This window comes from Perca fluviatilis, chromosome 7, assembly GCF_010015445.1.
Source record: "Perca fluviatilis chromosome 7, GENO_Pfluv_1.0, whole genome shotgun sequence".
NCBI classification, from domain to species: Eukaryota; Metazoa; Chordata; class Actinopteri; order Perciformes; family Percidae; genus Perca; species Perca fluviatilis.
In genome coordinates, this window is record NC_053118.1 from 21,067,037 (window position 1) to 21,080,130 (window position 13,094).

The 13,094-nt window shown below is 39.5% G+C and overlaps 1 long non-coding RNA gene across 2 annotated transcripts in view; it reads right to left on the bottom strand.

The window, feature by feature from the left end:
- LOC120562144 overlaps positions 1-12,476 on the bottom strand; it is a 67,470-nt gene extending 54,994 nt beyond the window's left edge. For both annotated transcript variants that reach the window (XR_005639703.1, XR_005639702.1), the window contains exons 1-2: positions 12,078-12,476; positions 9,972-10,048 (exon numbers count right to left, since the gene is read on the bottom strand). This is a non-coding gene — a long non-coding RNA (uncharacterized LOC120562144). The remainder of the gene's footprint in view (positions 1-9,971; positions 10,049-12,077) is intronic.
- Between the last annotated feature and the right edge of the window lie 618 nt (positions 12,477-13,094).

Sequence of the window (13,094 nt, forward strand, 5' to 3'; positions counted from 1 at the left end):
CCATTTAATTTCCAATGATGACAGAATGAATAACTTATGCAATGGTGAAAATATTTGTTCCAAAAAGTTAAGTGCTAGGATAAAAAAAACTACTTTAAAAGCACTTGAGAAGGTGCATTCTCTATCATACATTATACCATATAAAGTATTTCAGAGGGTTTATCTATCACATGTTAATGAGCAGGGTTCAAATTTCTTTGCTTGATTTCCTATGATTTCCTATATCAGTCATATCTGTAACTTTAAGCAGTGGATCCCACAAGTGCAATGACACCCTATCTAGAAATCAATGCAGGCAGACTGAAGCAGAGCACAAGCAGGTAGCACAAGCGATGTAGGCGTACTTACAATGAAACTGATTTTTGATTTCCGATATTCCTGAAAATTATACATTCAGATGCCGGAATTCCTTCTGTACATCTTACATAAGCAACAAATGATGTCAACAGGGCACTCCACTCCCACACAAGTCAGCACTTCCAGTCATTGGGAGTGGCACACGTAAATACTTGCTCTTCAGGTATGCAGCAGGCCAAGCATCAGGAGGGATTCTTATGAAAATTTCTGGGAGTGTCTCTCACTGCACACCAATGGCTTCTTGGAAGATCACAATGGCACCCATGGGTGGTTTGGGTTTATTGCTAGTGCCCACGCAGTAGCCATGATATGCCATGATGCATATACTAAGATTCCTGTACCCAGGTAACTGTTGAGCACCGGGTTTCAATCGTGAGAAGATGATGAAATTTAAAAGTCAAAGTTGAAATGCGGTGAATCATAAGATGTGATCTTTTTAAAAGAAAAGGTCAAGGCTAAGGGGAAGCCAACTTAAACAACAAAATGAATCATCTTGTGCAACCCATAGCGAGATGTTATGCACGTTATCAGTTGTAGCACACTGACTTTAAGTTTCTTCAAAAAAAAAAAAGAGTGAACAAAGACGACTAACACGATAATGAACTAGAAAGAGAATAAGGAATCAAATATTGTTAAACTTATAAGAGGATCCTTGTTGCCGTTGATGATGCCGAAGCAGGTAGCATTGAGGGCGACTGCGTGAGGCATCAGGTTCACTCCTTGAAGAATTGTGTCGAACCTGCTATTTACAGCACTGTATACAGAAAACTGTGTACAGTGTATCACTGGGTATTACATTTAATTATTATAAATTAATTCACATAAGAGTATCTTTTACCTTTAATTTCTTTTTTTTTTGTATTTTGTATGTTCCTTTTTAGCATTTATTTTTACCTGCCTATTTATTCTTGTTTATTTGATGTTACAGTAATGATAACTTTATTTTTATTTTATTTATTTGTATAAGCCTATTTGCTTCCTTCCGACCCTGCACAGACTTATATTATACTTATTATATGTATTTTACCATGATGTTTTAATAACAAATAATCTTTAGTCAAGAAAGCATGCTGTTCTTGTCTTTATAACATTTATATTTCGAGCCATTAAAATCACCATTTAACAGTTTTTGCATGTGTCTGTGTATTAATGGCACATGCATTAATTTCAGGCCTCCGTATACGAACAAAGTTTTTACTGCAAACACACATACAAATGGTCTGGTATTACAGAAAACAATTTCAAAGTTGGAGAGGATGTATATTGTTTACGTTTGTACACTACTTAAATATTTTTGAGAAAATTCAAAACAATTGTAAGCATTGTTATATTACTTAATCTTGAAACCCTGAAAGACCAACAGCTCTCAAAATTTGACCCAAATAAGAAGTGAAACGGTTGTTTTGTTTCTGGTTTTGACTGATTGAAGTATGTTTCACATTGTCAAATAATAAAAGGAATACTAAATAAACTTGTGATAGTCATGTTACTAGCGACAACTTCAAATAACCTTACATCACACAGGTTTTTCTTTTAACTTCAGACCATCCAGAAGTGTGCAAATTGCCAGAACTGATTCTTATTTGTCCAGTATTGTTATTTGGGGGATGTTTTTTAACAATGATCATCTTAAGGAAATGTTGTTGCGAATATCAACAAATGTCAACTCTTCATTAAATGATTGCTTTTCTTTTATTTACGTCCGTTGCAGCCTCATTTAGTGAAAAAAGGTTTCACTGGAACTTCATGAGCATGAGGGTTTGATCTACATGAACCGAAATAAGCAGGGGTGAAAACTCCCTAAAGATTAAAACCTTTAGGTCATCTGCAAACCTGACAATGATTATTGAATTGTATCACTTAGAAGTTTGAATATTTGCAATCAGCACTGATATAAACAAAATAATCGGCCAGTAGAGCGTGCGCCCCATGTAGGCTGAGTCCTTTGCAGCGGCCCAGGTTCAAATCCAACCTGCGGCCCTTTGCATCTCTCTCTCTCTCTCTCTCTCTCTCTCTCTCTCTCTCTCTCTCTCTCTCTCTCTCTCTCTCTCTCTCTCTCTCTCTCTCTCTCTCTCTCTCTCTCTCTCTCTCTCTCTCTCTCTCTCTCTCTCTCTCTCTCTCTCTCTCTCTCTCTCTCTCTCTCTCTCTCTCTCTCTCTCTCTCTCTCTCTCTCTCTCCAGTGCCTTGCGAAAGTATTCGGCCCCCTTGAACTTTTTGACCTTTTGCCACATTTCAGGCCTCAAACATAAAGATATAAAACTGTAATTTTTTGTGAAGAATCAACAACAAGTGGGACACAATCATGAAGTGGAACGAAATGTATTGGATATTTCAAACCTTTTAAACAAATAAAAAACTGAAATATTGGGCGTGCAAAATTATTCAGCCCCCTTAAGTTAATACTTTGTAGCGCCACCTTGCGCTTACGATTGCACAGCTGTAAGTCGCTTGGGGGGTATGTCTCTATCAGTTTTGCACATCGGAGACTGACATTTTTGCCCATTCCTCCTTGCAAAACAGCTCGAGCTCAGTGAGGTTGGATGGAGAGCGTTTGAACAGCAGTTTTCAGTTCTTTCCACAGATTCTCGATTGGATTCAGGTCTGGACTTTGACTTGGCCATTCTAACACCTGGATATGTTTATTTGTGAACCATTCCATTGTAGATTTTGCTTTATGTTTTGGATCATTGTCTTGTTGGAAGACAAATCTCCGTCCCAGTCTCAGGTCTTTTGCAGACTCCATCAGGTTTTCTTCCAGAATGGTCCTGTATTTGGCTCCATCCATCTTCCCATCAATTTTAACCATCTTCCCTGTCCCTGCTGAAGAAAAGCAGGCCCAAACCATGATGCTGCCACCACCATGTTTGACAGTGGGGATGGTGTGTTCAGGGTGATGAGCCGTGTTGCCTTTTACGCCAAACATAACGTTTTGCATTGTTGCCAAAATGTTCGATTTTGGTTTCATCTGACCAGAGCACCTTCTTCCACATGTTTGGTGTGTCTCCCAGGTGGCTTTTGGCAAACTTTAAACGACACTTTTATGGATATCTTTAAGAAATGGCTTCTTTCTTGCCACTCTTCCATAAAGGCCAGATTTGTGCAGTATAACGACTGATTGTTGTCCTATGGACAGAGTCTCCCGCCTCAGCTGTAGATCTCTGCAGTTCATCCAGAGTGATCATGGGCCTCTTGGCTGCATCTCTGATCAGTCTTCTCATTGTATGAGCTGAAAGTTTAGAGGGACGGCCGGGTCTTCGTAGATTTGTAGTGGTCTGATACTCCTTCCATTTCAATATTATCGCTTGCACAGTGCTCCTTGGGATGTTTAAAGCTTGGGAAATCTTTTTGTATCCAACCGGCTTTAAACTTCTCCCACAACAGTATCTCGGACCTGCCTGGTGTGTTCCTTGTTCTTCATGATGCTCTCTGCGCTTTACACGGACCTCTGAGACTATCACAGAGCAGGTGCATTTATACGGAGACTTGATTACACACAGCTGATTTTATTTATCATCATTAGTCATTTAGGTCAACATTGGATCATTCAGAGATCCTCACTGAACTTCTGGAGAGAGTTTGCTGCACCCTGAAAGTGATTAATTTTGCACTTCCACTTTTTCAGTTTTTTATTTGTTAAAAAGTTTGAAATAGCCAATGAATTTCGTTCCACTTCATAATTGGGACCCACTTGTTGTTGATTCTTCACAAAAAATTACAGTTTTATATCTTTATGTTTGAGGCCTGAAATGTGGCAAAAGGTCGAAACGTTCAAGAGCGAATACTTTCGCAAGGCACTGTATATATATATATATATATATATATATATATATATATATATATATAATCTGAAAGCAGTTGGTACCTGTAGATCCCCAAAGGTCAACCATCCATTTATCAAAGGATAAATAGTAAAACTGTGACACTACATTGAAAAATTATTTTAATCCTATCCACCCACACCATACAAAATATCAAAAGGTTATTCGGTTTGAAAATGGAATGACACCTAATGAGTCAACTTGTAAAAAAAGAAATAAAAAAAACTAAACGTATATTACATGCAAATGCAAGCAGCCACGCCCCAATACAAATGTGCACACTCACAGACAGCCCCACGCAAAGACATGATCAGACAGGTTCCTCCTTACAAGCAAACATTTGCTGTTCCCTCTCTCTTAGCTAAGCTACACATTCCTGAAGTTTATAAATCCTAAACTTATTATGTCTCATTAACATCAGACTCTCTGCACAGCCTTCCAAGCATTTCATTCATGCACTGTTAAGAAGAGAGTACACAGAAGCTTGGCTGGTAGCGTTGTTAGCATTTGTTAACCCGGATGTATAATTTAAAAATAAATGAACATGTCTCAATGAAAGTCTATATATTGGGAATGCAGATAATTACCAGAGTCAGTGACAAAACCGAATACTTGCAATGCAAAGTCAAAAAACCCTGAGATTTTAAATGGCTCTCAATTAATATGCAAACATCAACATATACTGTATGTATTCTGCTAATACACTGCACATATCTATATTATTCTTACTACTAGTATAATGTCACTGCTAGTACATTGCACATATCAGTACATGTTGTTCATACATTGTTCATATTACATAGCCACATTTATTCTGCTCTTATAACACTGCAATATAGTTCTTGTCCTGCCTATGCACCACCTGTCTATACTTTGTATATCACATTGCACTTTTCTGCTTTTTTGCACTTCTGGTTAGATGCAAACTGCGTTTTGCTGTCTTTGTACTTATACTCTGCACAATGAAAATAAAGTTGAATTTAATCTAATCTAATACTGTGATGATGTAACACAGCAGAAAATATGATTTTGTCCCTTTAATGTTAAGATGGTATAAAACTGCAAAATCTCTTACGTTTCTTTAGTTAAGTTTCACTGAGAGCTGTTTCACTCTCTTCACACCCTGTTCACGTCACCCAGTTACACACTTTCACATCTCGAGGGGGCCCAGTACAACCACAGTCTGATCTGATGGCCGCCGAGTAGCTAAACTTGAGCAGTTAAAGGTTAGTTAAAGGTCAACCTCAGTTGTGGTCATTTTCCCCGTGCAGATTTTTCAAATTTTTATTTCTAATGCATACAGACTTAAGTACAGACTATGTATCTACTTTAAAATAGTACATGTTATGTTGTGAAAATCACGCAAAACAAGCATGTTATTATCAATCAATCAATCAATCAATCATATTTGTCACATGAAATCGTACGAGATACAATTCCAGTGAAATGTTATCCCATCAGCACCTTCAACTTGTGCATGATTCATCATATAGCAGAATGTGATCGCCAAATTGGAAGACAGAAAAAGAGTTACCCGGTTGAATAGTACCAGGTGATAGCAAGTCTCGGTGAAAGGACACCCCAGCTCCTGACATCTCGCTGGAAACCAACATAGGCACTTTATTTTAGGCAGGCACTATATATTATTATTATTATTATTATTAGCAGTAGTAGTAGTAGTAGTAGTAGTAGTATCAGTTTTAAATATTCACTTGTAATGACAGAATGAAATATAACACATAGATGGTGCCTTTTTATGTATTGCACCAGAGTAGGACTAGGAATAAAAGTAATAGTAGTAACTGTAATAGCAGTAGTGGTGGTAGCATGGGTAGATTCAGGGTGCTGAATCAGTATGTGTGTTCCTAATGTGTGAGTAAATGGAAAGAGAGAGAAAGTAGTCAGGATGTCTGTAGTCTCAGCATACATGATGTGAATCCACTGTCCACTACAAGTTGACTTGGCATTAGAAACGCTTCAGATACTTCAAAAAAGTATCAAAAGTGTCAGCAGGGGGGGAATAGCCCAAACAAGGAAACTTTCCACCTCTGCCCACGACTGTGACTCATGCAGAAATGCAACCACTTGTTTATCTGTGTGTGTGTGTGTGTGTGTGTGTGTCTGTCTGTCTCTGTGTCTGTGTCTTCCCGTGCACATGCCCATGTGATCAGTGTGTGACCCAGAATGACATTACTCTGAGCCACTGTAAAGCGTCAAACACCAAGCACAGAATACAGAATACACGCACACACATTCTGCTCAAGTGTTGAATAACTGAAGGGCAACAAAGACACTGACTCAGCTACCAAAATGTCATCACTCCTTTATACGAAGTAAGCCTGAACTACAATTACAAGCTGTCAAGCAGATACCTGGGCTGAAGTTGTGGGAGTGGAATAAGCGGTGGCGAAACTAATGGAGGTGAGCAGGGCACTCAGCCAGAGTGCACAAGTGTCTTCTCAAAGCAGGGCCCAGATGTGAATAACTACAGGGCAACGGTCTCACACAAATACACTGATATCAATCCTCAAATACATAAACACACACTTCTGCATGCAGCCAAAATTCCCAAACTTTAAAAATAGCATCTGCAGGGTCATTCCAGGCCCTCGCCAGCATGTTTTATATTACGGTTATACAAATATTTAGTTAATCCTCTGTCACTTGCTGTACTGCTCAACATGTCTTTAGAAGTGGACACCTACTGAACCTCAGCCCGTTTGTTGTCTGGTATCTTGATCTAAACACTCTAAGAGGGGGAATCCTGCAATGTTTCAACTCAAATGACAAAACCACATCACACATGCTAACACACACACACACACACATACACTAATACATGTCCCCGTTTCTGACATCTCCTAGAAAATGGCCTTTAAACAACTGCCTACACTAAGGTGACTCTTCCGCCCACTGTTCACATATTTCAACACACTATCTTACAATTTACACCCACACACACTTAAATTCACAAGTGGTAGTTAAATTGTAAACTTAATACCTACCAGTAATGTAATTTGTTGTTTCCAGTAACCTTACATGACAGGTAAGCAGCTATGCTTCTGATTGGCAGATGCAAAGGTATTGATCGACAGGATTTGTTTCCCCTTTTTTAATGCAAGATGACCTAAGTGACCTCAGACACAAGGGCATTATTGAAAACCAGACAGTCCAATGTCCAAAAACAGAAACACCTGGGAGGCACGTGCTAAAACAATTTCATCTGATGCCATTGCTCAATACCAAGATTGCTTAATGTCATCGGGTTCAATGCTTTCAGGGACATTTGTGTGTTAATATAAACCATAAGCATCATGGGTTTATAGATCCCCCTCAGACATGTTTAAAGAAATATAAAAATACTCTGTTTGGAATAATAATAATAATAATAATAATAATAATAATAATTATTATTATTATTATTATTATTATTATTATTATTATTATTATTATATTATTATTATAATAATAATAATGTGTCTGATATGGTTTTCCCCCAAAAAAAGTTAAACCATTATTCCATCATTGAAAAATCCAGAATCTATAAATACGCAAATGATGTAACTGCTGGACAAGATGTCTCCTACTCGCAGGTTGCATGTTAGACCACAATGGCTTCCAAAATAGATGTGATGTCACAAAATCATGCTTGTATGTACATGTACTAAACTCAAGTTCAAGGTAAGCACAGATAAACGGTTTCCCTTTAACAGATGAATATGAAAAAAAGCCTTCTAATGTCAAAATCATTCTGCCACATCCAAGCGAGTGGAGGGGGGACTTTGATTTAATGACAAAAATCTCTTCTGTGGATCTGCTCTGACCGTAACATTTGCATGACGTACTGATGTTTAGTGCACCATCAACCACATGGGTTCCTTGTTGTTCAAAGCCTGTTTGATCTTTGTGGAACTGACATGACTGATATCCCCATCGATTAATGGTCCAAACCCCACAATACAACTCTTATGTTTAATTACTGCTCTACTGTTGCTGCAGCGTCTTATTAAACATGGAATGACTTCTGTTAACCATTTGGTTGAATACTGTCTGCATCTGCAACTGACAGTTGTTCCGCCCCAGCACATAACTGCAGACTGGCTAATAATGGAGATATCTGCTTTGTCTGCCAGTACACCCAGACTTAAAGGGTGTAGACAAACTTTCAATACTCACAATAATAGTTATTATATAAGGAGTCAAACCAGTTTCACATCACAAAACGTGAGAATAATACAGAGTTTCTATTCCACCTCTAAACTTAAATGTTCAATCACATTAAGATATTACGCACTTATTCAGACCATAAATATTTTTCTGTCTAAACTGATGTAAAGAGAATCACACCACATAAGGACACTGCACTCTTTGAACTCTGTCAGAATAAGCCTCCATGTCTCTTCCCCCCCGACTCTACACATGTGCACATACAGTAAGATAACGTGGACTTGACACCAAACATGCAGAAGCTATAATAGATATATTTCTTTATAACCATGCAAATAATCCCACAAAAACAACCCACAACATTTGCTTGCTCAACTATCACGCTAATGCTCCGCTGTGGAGAAAAGTATGTATGGTGGAGGTCTTGTAAAACTGCAAGTACAGTACACATACGTAAACACATAAACACATGCACAGATAAATGTGCTCCAAAACAAAGAAAACAAACACGGAGCTGGGTTTTCACTCACACTGCCGCACACACACCAACATTTACACAGAACTGTGAATCATGCTGTTAAATTTCACTGCAGGGTAATAATAAGAGAGGTGATAAATCTGCCATCAAACAACCGAGGGAAACTACAGAACATTACAAGCTGCTGCGCATTACCCTTCTCTCCCTCTGTTGACACACACACACACACACACACACACACACACACACAAACACAAAAAGTGTAAAAAAACATCATGATAACATCACAAAATGGCCCACAATCCCTGAGTGATATAAAGTACACCTCCTGTGCCGTGGCTCATGGAACACTTCTCTACACTCCTCTCTCCTGTCTTTGTGCACTGGTGTGATAAGGCAATGATGGGTTGTATTTCTACACTTGGGTACTCCCGGGGGGAATCCCCCTGGTGGTGTGTGTGTGTGTGTGTGTGTGTGTGTGTGTGTGTGTGTGTGTGTGTGCGTGTGCGTGTGCGTGTGCGTGTCCACAGAAAGGGAAGAATGCCACCATTGAGCACCCTGCCTTTGCGCCAGCAATCCTCTCCCCCGCCCCTTCCCGTCCTCATTTGCACTCTGACGTACAGTTGGAGCAGATTTGGTGACACGAAGATAAAAGCCTTCCTCTGTTTCTCTGCTTTCCTCTTTCTCCAGTGTCACCAGAGCGCTGAGTGCTGGTGCCTTGGCCGTAGACATAGAGAGCTCATTCAAACTGACACAATCACTTTTCACTTCTGCTTTGTGATAAGCCAGAGTTCAGAGTGCCTCGGTGCAATATGCCCACCATAGAGTCAACGGCTCTGTACAGGAGGCCGAAAGATGCTACACCACTGTATATACTACAGCTGTGCTCTAACAACTGTGACACGCAGCCCCACAGAGGCACATTTATGCAAACTAACTTCCTCTGTCATAAAACTGTCAACTCTGACAAGCCTGCAGAGGTTTAACAGTTCTATACAGAGGCAGCAGACACTCAACCTGTCAGTGCAATTCTTTATTGCAGGGATAATTAGTTTTAGACGCAGTAAGAAAAAGAGGAACAAAAAGAATTCATTGGATTTGTAAAATTCAATTTGTCTGGCAGGAAATAGTGCTACCAAAAATTCACTCACCATTCATACAAAGATGTTTTCGCTGTCTGGCACAAATTGGCAGCTTTGCGTGGAACTCAGTCAGAATGAACTTTACCCTGCAAATAAAGCAAGAACAATGTCAAGCAAATTTCAGAGAGAAGATTGGATTGACCTCGTCTTTAGCAAGTTTTTTTTGTTCCCTTTTCTTATCTTATTAAAAGGAATATTGCATGAATGACAGTGCAAGGACAAAAATAGAGGGTACAGAGGACAAAGTGTTCGATAAATAGATTTATATTTCTTTAACTTGTGGAATGGTTATGTTTGTTCACAAAACTGCACACCCTTGTTCTTGTTCCACCTGCCTTTTGCCAAAGTATATAAAGAAATATGGCCTTTTCTGATTGTGCTCTGACCACAGTATAAGGCAGGGATGGGGAATCGTTAAGGACATAGGTGTCCTTAAAGTCCAAAGTAAAAAGAGATGAATTCTCAAGGACACAGAGATTTTAGGTTTTAGGTCAAATTAGGGTTAGGTTTAGATTAAGCTTGTATTGGTTATGGTTAAAGGTAGAGTGAGTCTCCAAGGAACTGAATGTAAAGCAATGTCCTCCTTAGGGACAACAACAAGCGCTTGTTCTTGTGTGTATAACTATCTGTGTGAATGAGTCACCTGACACGAGACACTAGTGGACGCAGTTGATTACCCACACGTCCAATTCTATTAAAAGGACACGGTCCTAATCTCTAATCACTTCCATGTCTGGCGGAATAAGAGAGCAGGTTAATCTGGATTACACGTCACCATTGTGAGGTCACAGCTGAGGTAGTTGATACACTGACCAGTCAGGAAGAGAGACCAGGTGAACAGGGAGAAGACAGGAGACAGAGACTAACAAAAGAAGCTGATGAGTTATAAAGGCAATTAGAAATGCATCATTTTTAAAGAGAAATTATCCATTTACAAGACTTTACCTTGCATGACCAAAGCATGCTTATAGATACTGACAGGGAACATGAACAACTAAGTTATTGACATGCAGTAGTATTTGCCAAATTTCACAATACTAATAGAATTATGAAAGCCCCATCCATAACATAAATTATCCATTTATAAGGGCTTACCCTGGATGAACCGGACATACAACTCTGATAAGAGTTTTAAAGCAATGTCACATGACATGATGAAGAACTTGTGATTTATTCCTACTGTATATATGTTTTACCCTTAATTAACTTAACCAAAAATCGAATGATAAATGTCCTGATAAGATGGCACATGATGACAAACTGATGAAACCCATACAAATCTGAGAGCGGAAAAGAAAATTGAAGCGATGAAGCCAGGATTATCCATGAAAGGTGTAATATTCACCCCGCAGTTAAAGCACCTGCACTGTCACACACCAAACCAGCGTTCACCCCCATCAGATGGAAGAAACAATACTACAAATTATTCACAACTGTTTCAAGAAATGTGAAAATAAATTACAAATCCATGGACCATGCACTGTCAGTCCAGGAGTTTTTTGTTATAGTTTGTTTTTAGCTGAGTCCAGGTGGCATGTGATCTGCATGCCCTGCAGCTGATCCTGGCACTGTGGGACGGACCGTGTTCTCCAGCATTAATCACCACTCCCTCTTCCAAGCATGTTACAAACTAATTTGGCATGACTGGAATGTAGGATCCTCTGCACATTTCGGTGCACACTCGAATGTGATGAATTGGGACAATAGGGTTATTGTATGTTTCGGTGTTCAAACAGGGCTTTTCTTTATATGCTGCACACATGCATAAGCAAATGTATGGCTTTCTTATCTGCAGTCCAGAGAGTTTCAAGGTGTAACACACAGAAATGTCCCGAGACAGACGGGTTCACATGAGTGGGTAAAGTGTGCACACTCTTCTTTCACGGCTGTTTAATTGCCTTTGGCCTACAACTTTTCGCACTTAATGCAACAACGTCTCCTGCAGCAGCGGTGTATCCTGAGTCCTGACTACAGTGTTTTTTTCCCCGAGTGGTCTCCTTAGCTAAAGAAAATTAAATAAAAATAAAATAAATAAAAAAGGAGTCTGTGCTCAGCTGGTGTGAAAGAAACAGCGCTGCTGTGCGAAGCTTGCAAGCCACCATCACATTTACAAACCTGTTGTAGCTATGTATCTGCTTGACGAACCGAAGGTTATTTATCTTCGGGTCTACGGTCTTTTCATCTTTGTCCTTGTCCCCGGATTGACAGAGAAGCTGTGAGCAGTGCTATTTACTCTCGACAGTTGTTTCTCTCTGGGTATGACGGTTAAATCAGCTGACTGTGATCTATCCCCTACTGAATAACAGGTTAACACTGAGAGTGCTGATTTTGGCTCATTTCAAACATCCTATATCGCCCAGGTCGCTTTTGCCAGATGAAAACGGGGACACTCTTTACGGCTAAAAATACCTGTCTACGACTATATTTGGCTTGGCTGGATCACAATCGCAACGCTAAAATAGTCGGGTACGCCCAATGAATGGGCTCTCTGCTATCTCCCTCTGCCTCCGTCGGCCAGATTCTAAATTTAGTAACAAGGCTTGCGTCAATCACGAGCCTCAGTGCGTCAAGGCTTCCCCCGCCCCCCGGGGATCGTCATTGGTTAGAATTAGGACGTTGACCGAAAAATACGCGACTTGTGATTTGCTGTTGTGAATTATTGTTCTTCGCGGCTCCGGAGGCACTTTTTAATTTTGAGGTTGCTGAGTACGCTAGGAGGATGGCTTCTTCTTCTCATGTTTTCTATACCTATCTGCACCTATCAGCCTTCAGTAGGATGAGATAATCACGTTTGTTCCCGCTGCAATTTCTCTCGTGTCAGGATTTTTCCTTAAATAAGTGTCAATGCCTTGACAGAAACAAGCTGGACACTGCTATCTGATTTTAGTGAGATTACTGAAATAAATTGATTTGTATTGGGAAAAGGGAGAAATTATCTAATTAGATAATTTCACTTCACAAAATAACATTGTAAGACCTGATAATGGACTAAATATCTCGTTAGGATCATTGACATGGTTAGGATGGGGATTTTAAATAACTAGAGTTAAAGAAAGGTCATAAAACTAGCCAGAAAGAAGCAATTCAGATATCCTGTCAGGTGATTTAATTAAAGCTGCTGGTCTGTGTCAT